This window comes from Mustela lutreola, chromosome X (genome assembly GCF_030435805.1).
Source record: "Mustela lutreola isolate mMusLut2 chromosome X, mMusLut2.pri, whole genome shotgun sequence".
Lineage (NCBI taxonomy): Eukaryota > Metazoa > Chordata > Mammalia > Carnivora > Mustelidae > Mustela > Mustela lutreola.
In genome coordinates, this window is record NC_081308.1 from 84,387,150 (window position 1) to 84,395,164 (window position 8,015).

The window sequence follows — 8,015 nt, forward strand, 5'->3', positions numbered from 1 at the left end:
AGGTCTTGGGCTCTTGTTTTGGGGAGTTTTTTGATCACTGCTACACTCTTGTTACTAGATATTGGTTTATTCAGGTTGTCAGTTTCTTCCTGATTCAGTTTTGGAAGTTTCTAGTTTTCCAGGAATATACCCATCTCATCTAGGTTGCTTAACTTATTGGCATATAAATGTTCATAATAACTTCTGATGATTGTTTCTATTTCCTTGGTGTTAGTTGTGATCTCTCCCTTTTTATTCATAATTTTATTAATTTTGGCCTTCTTTCTTTTTGGGGGGGTTAGTTTGGCCAATGGTTTATCTATTTTACTGATTCTTTCAAAAAACCACCTTCTAGTTTCATTGATGCATTCTACTGTATCTATCTCATTGATCTCTGTTCTAGTCTTGATTATTTCCCTTCTTGTCTGTGGAATTGGCTTAATTTGTTGTTAATTCCCCTGTTCTTTAAGGTAAAAAGAGGGCTGGTGTATTCTGGATTTTTCAATTTTTTTGAGGGAGGCTTGGGTGGCTATGTATTCCCCCCTTAGGACTGCCGTTGCTGTATCCCATAGGTTTTTGACTCCAGTGTCTTCATTCTCATTGGTTTCCATGAATTGTTTAAGTTCTTTGATTTCCTGGTTGATCCAAGCATTCTTAACCAAGGTGGTCCTTAGCTTCCAGGTGTTTGAATTCCTTCCGAAATTTTTCTTGTGGTTGTGCTCCAGTTTCAAAGCATTGTGATCTGAGAAGATACAGGGAATAATCTCATTCTTTTGGTATCAGTTGAGCCCTGATTTGTGACCCAGTATGTGGTCTATTTTGGAGAAATTTCCATGTGCACTCGAGAAGAATTAGTATTCCATTGTTTGAGGGTAGAATATCTATCTATATCTATATCTATATCTATATATATGGTCTAGAGAGAGTATATCTCTCTATATATATATAGATATATCTATATCTATGGTCTAGAGAGAGTATATATCTATATCTATCTATCTATCTATCTATCTATCTATCTATCTATATAGGGAGAGAGAGAGAGAGAGAGTATATCTATGAGGTCCATCTAGTCCAATGTGTCATTCAATGGTCTTGTTTCCTTACTGATTTTCTGCTTGGATTATCTGTCTATTACTGACAGTGGTGTTTTAAGACACCCTACTATTAATGTATTCATATCAATATGATCTTTATCTTGATTAACAGTTGTCTTATGTAGTTGGCTGCACTTATTGTGGGCATAAGTATTTACAATTGTTAGATCTTCTTGGTGGATAAACTCTTTAAGAATGATGTAGTGTATCTCTAACTACAGTCTTCAGTTTAAAATCTAAGTTATCTGACATGAGAATCGCTACCCCAGCCTTCTTTTGAGGTCCACTGTCATGAATGATGCTTCTCCATCCCTAATGCATCCTTAGGTTCAAAATGGGTGTCTTGTAAACAAAATATGGATGGATCCTTTCATTTTATCCAATTTGAAACCCTGTGGCATTTTATGAGCACATTTAAGCCATTCAGGTTGAGACTGATTATTGAGAGATACTTTTTTATTGACATCATGTTACCTGTGAAGTCTTTGTTTCTATAGATTGTCTCAATAGATTTCTGTTCAATGATATTCTTTGGTTTTTCCTCTTTTATAGATCCCCCTTTAATATTTCTTGTAGTGCCGGCTTGGTGGTCACATTCTCTTTTCAACCTTGCCGGTCTTGGAAGTTCTTTATCTCTCCATCCATTCTGAATGTCAGCCTTGGTGAATAAAATATTTTTCGCTTCCTGTTCTTCTCCTTTGATGCCCTGAATATGTCGTGGAAGCCCTTTCTGGATTGCTGAGTTTCTGTTGAAAGGTCTGTCGTTATTTTGATGGGTTTCCTCTGTACTTAAGGAATATCTTCCCCCTAGCTTCTTTCAATAGCTCCTCTCTACAATTATGATTCATCATTCTCACAATCAGGTGTCTTGGGGTCTTTCTAGATTGATTCTATGATTTTGGGGGGAGACCCTTCACCCTCTAGGACATGAATGCTGGCTCCATTACCCAGATTGAGAAAATTTTCATGGAGAATTTGTTCAACTATATCCTCTAGTCTTCTTTCTTTCTCCTCCCCCTCAGGGATTCCAATAATTCTGACATTGGAATTTTTCATGGCGTCATTTGTTTCCCAGAATTTATTTTTCATGCCTTCTAAGCTGTTTTATCTAGGCTTCCTCCTGATCTTTTTTCTCTGTTAGTTTTTCCTCTAGATCACTAATTATATCTTCTGCCTCAGTTACCCTAGCTGTTAGAGAATTTAGATTATATTGGAACTCATTGAAAGCATTGATAACATCTTCCCTGGTGGCTTTCACTAATCCCCTAATCAATTCCTTTTTGTCATTAAAGGCTTTCTCCAACCTAGCCATTCTCAGGATAATTGTTAGCCCGAATTCCCTTTCGGACAAACTGTTTATGTCCATATTGAATAGCTGTGATGGAGAGGGCACAGCCTATGAATATTTCCTCTTTGGGGCATTCCTACTCCTAGTCATTTTGGTGAGAGATGGCTGAGGGGATGTGTAGCTGAATGTATCAACTGTCGTGCAGCCAAGATGTACTCTGGTTGATTCTGAGCAATCTGGATTCCCCAACAAAAGGAAAGAAAAAAGAAATAGAGAGAGAGAGAGAAGAAAAAAAAGAAAAATAACTAAATGAGAAGACTAAGCCCAAATGAGCCCGAAGTTAAGATTTATGATGTATATAAATAAAAACAGAGAAACAAAAAGACCAACAAAAGTAAATGACAAGAAAAAAAAAAAAGAACCCAGCCAAAATGAATGCCAAGTATAAGATTTATATACTACCAGAACAAAAATAAATACACAGAAACACTGACAGAAGAAAAAGATGGGAGGGTAGTTATAAATTCTCAGTGTGGGCAAGGAAGGATATTTTGAATCTTCCTGGATGTATCTTTTTTTTTTTAAAGATTTTATTTATTTATTGGACAGAGAGAGAGATCACAAGTAGGCAGAGAGGCAGGCAGAGAGAGAGGAAGGGAAGCAGGCTCCCCGCCGAGCAGAGAGCCCGATGTGGGGCTCGATCCCAGGACCCTGAGTTCATGACCTGAGCCAAAGGCAGAGGCTTAAACCTCTGAGCCACCCAGGTGCCCCTCCTGGATGTATCTTGATATCTTTGCTAAAGGACACAATCGTCCTGAGATAAAGGGGAATTAAAACGCATTTATATAGGGGCGCCTGGGTGCCTCAGTGGGTTAAGCCTCTGCCTTCAGCTCAGGTCATGATCTCAGGGTCCTGGGATCGAGACCCACATGGGGCTCTCTGCTCAGCGGGGAGCCTGCTTCCCTTCCTCTCTCTCTGCCAGCCTTCTGCCTACTTGTGATCTCTCTATCAAATAAATAAATAAATAAATAAAAATCTTATTTAAAAATGCATTTATATATAGGAGTAACATTGATTGGAGAAAGGGGATTACCTTGAAGCATATCTTTATATGAATATTAAAAAATAAATAATTAAAAAGATTAAAAAATTAAAAAATAGAAAAGCAAAGAAAAGCATAGGTATATACATCAAAAAAGTTCAAGGTAATGGGTTATGGAATTTCTTGTACAGAACATCATTGTGATGGTAGATAGGTTAAAAATTATTTTTTAAAAATTGAAAAGAATAGAGCTTGAAGTCCGGAATTGTGATGCCACCAACGTTGGCTTTCTTTTTCAATATCACTTTGGCTATTCGAGGTCTTTTCTGGTTTCATATAAATTTTAGAATTATTTGTTCCATTTCTTTGAAAAAGATGGATGGTACTTTGATAGGAATTGCATTAAATGTGTAGATTGCTTTAGGTAGCATGGACATTTTCACAATATTTATTCTTCGAATCCAGGAGCATGGAACATTTTTCCATTTCTTTGAGTCTTCCTCAATTTCTTTCATGAGTACTTTATAGTTTTCTGAGTACAGATTCTGTGCCTCTTTGGTTAGGTTTATTCCTAGGTATCTTATGGTTTTGGGTGCAATTGTAAATGGGATTGACTCCTTAATTTCTCTTTCTTCTGTCTTGCTGTTGGTGTAGAGAAATGCAACTGATTTCTGTGCTTTGATTTTATATCCTGACACTATACTGAATTCCTGTACAAGTTCTAGCAGTTTTGGAGTGGAGTCTTCTGGGTTTTCAACATATAGTATCATATCATCTGCAAAGTGTGCTAGTTTGACTTCTTCTTTGCTGATTTGGATGCCTTTAATTTCCTTTTGTTGTCTGATTGCTGAGGCTAGGACTTCTAGTGATATGTTGAATAGCAGTGGTGATAATGGACATCCCTGCCGTGTTCCTGACCTTAGTGGAAAAGCTTTCAGTTTTTCTCCATTGAGAATGATATTTGCGGTGCGTTTTTCATAGATGGCTTTGATGATATTGAGGTATGTGCCCTCTATCCCTACACTTTGAAGGGTTTTGATCAGGAAGGGATGCTGTACTTTGTCAAATGTTTTTTCAGCATCTATTGAGAGTATCATATGGTTCTTGTTCTTTCTTTTATTGATGTGTTGTATCATATTGAATGATTTGCGGATGTTGAAACAAACTTGCAGCCCTGGAATAAATCCCCACTTGGTCGTGGTGAATAATCCTTTTAATGTACTGTTGAATCTTATTGGCTAGTATTTTGTTGAGTATTTTTGCATCTGTGTTCATCAAGGATATTGGTCTATAGCTCTCTTTTTTGATGGGATCCTTGTCTGGTTTGGGGATCAAGGTGATGCTGGCCTCATAAAATGAGTTTGGAAGTTTTCCTTCCATCTCTATTTTTTGGAACAGTTTCAGGAGAATAGGAATTAGTTCTTCTTTAAATGTTTGGTAGAATTCCCCCGGGAAGCCGTCTGGCCCTGGGCTTTTGTTTGTTTGGAGATTTTTAATGACTGTTTCAATCTCCTTACTGGTTATGGGTCTGTTCAGGATTTCTATTTCTTCCTGGTTCAGTTGTGGTAGTTTATATGTTTCTAGGAATGCATCCATTTCTTCCAGAATTTCAAATTTGTTGGCATAGAGTTGCTCATAGTATGTTCTTATAATAGTTTGTATTTCTTTGGTGGTAGTTGTGATCTCTCCTCTTTCATTCATGATTTTATTTATTTGGGTCCTTTCTCTTTTCTTTTTGATAAGTCAGGCCAGGGGTTTATCAATTTTATTAATTCTTTCAAAGAACCAGCTCCTAGTTTTGTTGATTTGTTCTATTGTTTTTTTGGTTACTATTTCATTGATTTCTGCTCTGATCTTAATGATTTCTCTTCTCCTGCTGGGCTTAGCGTTTCTTTCTTGTTCTTTCTCCAGCTCCTTTAGGTGTAGGGTTAGGTTGTGTACCTGAGACCTTTCTTGTTTCTAGCAGAAGGCTTGTACCGCTATATATTTTCCTCTCAGGACTACCTTTGTTGTTTCCCACAGATTTTGAACCATTGTATTTTCATTATCATTTGTTTCCATGATTTTTTTCAATTCTTCTTTAATTTCCCAGTTGACCCATTCATTCTTTAGAAGGATGCTGTTTAGTTTCCATGTATTTGGGTTCTTTTCAAACTTCCTTTTCTGGTTGAGTTTTAGCTTTAGATCATTGTGGTCTGAAAATATGCAGGGAATGACCCCAATCTTTTGATACCGGTTGAGTCCTGATTTAGGACCCAGGATGTGATCTATTCTGGAGAATGTTCCATGTGCACTAGAGAAGAATGTGTATTCTGTTGCTTTGGGATGAAATGTTCTGAATATATCTGAGATGTCCATCTGGTCCAGTGTGTCGTTTAAGGCCTTTATTTCCTTTTTGATCTTTTGCTTGGATGATCTGTCCATTTCAGTGAGGGGAGTGTTAAAGTCCCCTATTATTATTGTATTATTGTTGATGTGTTTCTTTGATTTTGTTATTGTTTGGTGTATATAGTTGGCGGCTCCCACGTTGGTGGCATAGATATTTAAAATTGTTAAATCTTCTTGTTGGACAGACCCTTTGAGTATGATATAGTGTCCTTCCTCATCTCTTATTATAGTCTTTGGCTTAAAATCTAATTGATCTGATACAAGGATTGCCACTCCTGCTTTCTTCTGATGTCCATTAGCATGGTAAATTCTTTTCCACCCCCTCCCTTTAAATCTAGTGGTGTCTTCGGGCTTAAAATGAGTTTCTTGGAGGCAACATATAGATGGGTTTTGTTTTTTTATCCATTCTGATACCCTGTGTCTTTTGACAGGGGCATTTAGCCCATTAACATTCAGGGTAACTATTGAGAGATATGTATTGCCTGCCATTGTATTGCCTGTAAGGTGACTGTTACTGTATCTGGTCTCTGTTCCTTTCTGATCTACCACTTGTAGGCTCTCTTTTTGTTTAGAGGACCCCGGCACAAAAACAGACATATAGATCAATGGAACAGAATAGAGAACCCAGAAATAGACCCTCAACTCTACAGTCAACTAATCTTCAACAAAGCAAGAAAGAATGTCCAGTGGCAAAAAGACAGCCTCTTCAATAAATGGTGCTGTGAAAATTGGACAGCCACATGCAGAAAAATGAAATTGGACCATTTCCTTACACCACACACAAAAATAGACTCAAAATGGATGAAGGACCTCAATGTGCGAAAGGAATCCATCAAAATCCTTGAGGAGAACACAGGCAGCAACCTCTTCGACCTCAGCCGCAGCAACATCTTCCTAGGAACAACGCCAAAGGCAAGGGAAGCAAGGGCAAAAATGAACTATTGGGATTTCATCAAGATCAAAGCTTTTGCACAGCAAAGGAAACAGTCAACAAAATCAAAAGACAACTGACAGAATGGGAGAAGATATTTGCAAACGACATATCAGATAAAGGACTAGTGTCCAGAATCTATAAAGAACTTAGCAAACTCAACACCCAAAGAACAAATAATCCAATCAAGAAATGGGCAGAGGACATGAACAGACATTTCTGCAAAGAAGACATCCAGATGGCCAACAGACACATGAAAAAGTGCTCCATATCACTCGGCATCAGGGAAATACAAATTCAAACCACAATGAGATATGCCCTCACACCAGTCAGAATGGCTAAAGTCAACTAGTCAGGAAATGACAGATGCTGGCGAGGATGCGGAGAAAGGGGAACCCTCCTCCACTGTTGGTGGGAATGCAAACTGGTGCAGCCACTCTGGAAAACAGCATGGAGGTTCCTCAAAATGTTGAAAATAGAATTGCCCTATGACCCAGCAATTGCACTATTGGGTATTTACCCTAAAGATACAAACGTAGTGATCCAAACGGGCACGTGCACCCGAATGTTTATAGCAGCAATATCCACAATAGCCAAACTATGGAAAGAAACTAGATGTCCATCAACAGATGAATGGATCAAGAAGATGTGGTATATATACACAATAGAATACTATGCAGCCATCAAAAGAAATTAAATCTTGCCATTTGCGACAACATGGATGGAACTAGAGCGTATCATGCTTAGTGAAATAAGTCAAGCAGAGAAAGACAACTATCATATGATCTCCCTGATATGAGGAAGTGGTGATGCAACATGGGGGCTTAAGTGGGTAGGAGAAGAATAAATGAAACAAGATGGGATTGGGAGGGAGACAAACCATAAGTGACTCTTAATCTCACAAAACAAACTGAGGGTTGCTGGGGGGAGGGGATTTGTAGAAGGGGATGGGATTATGGACATTGGGGAGGCTATGTGCCTTGGTGAGTGCTGTGAAGTGTGTAAACATGGTGATTCACAGACCTGTACCCCTGGGGATAAAAATATATGTTTATAAAAAATAAAAAAATTTAAAAAATTGAAAAGAATGGAATAGTGAGAACAAATTAAAAATAAAGGTTGTATCTATGAAGTAGTGGTGGTTGCCCTCTTTTGTTTGTTTGTTTTTTGGAGTTTTTTTTCGGTCAGGGGCTGGTTTTCTCAAGGAGAGTCCTGCCCCTTGGTTTTTCAGGCAGTCTTCCTAGCGTTGAGTCTTCCTGCCCCCATTAAGGGTCTGGGCTCTGAGGAAAC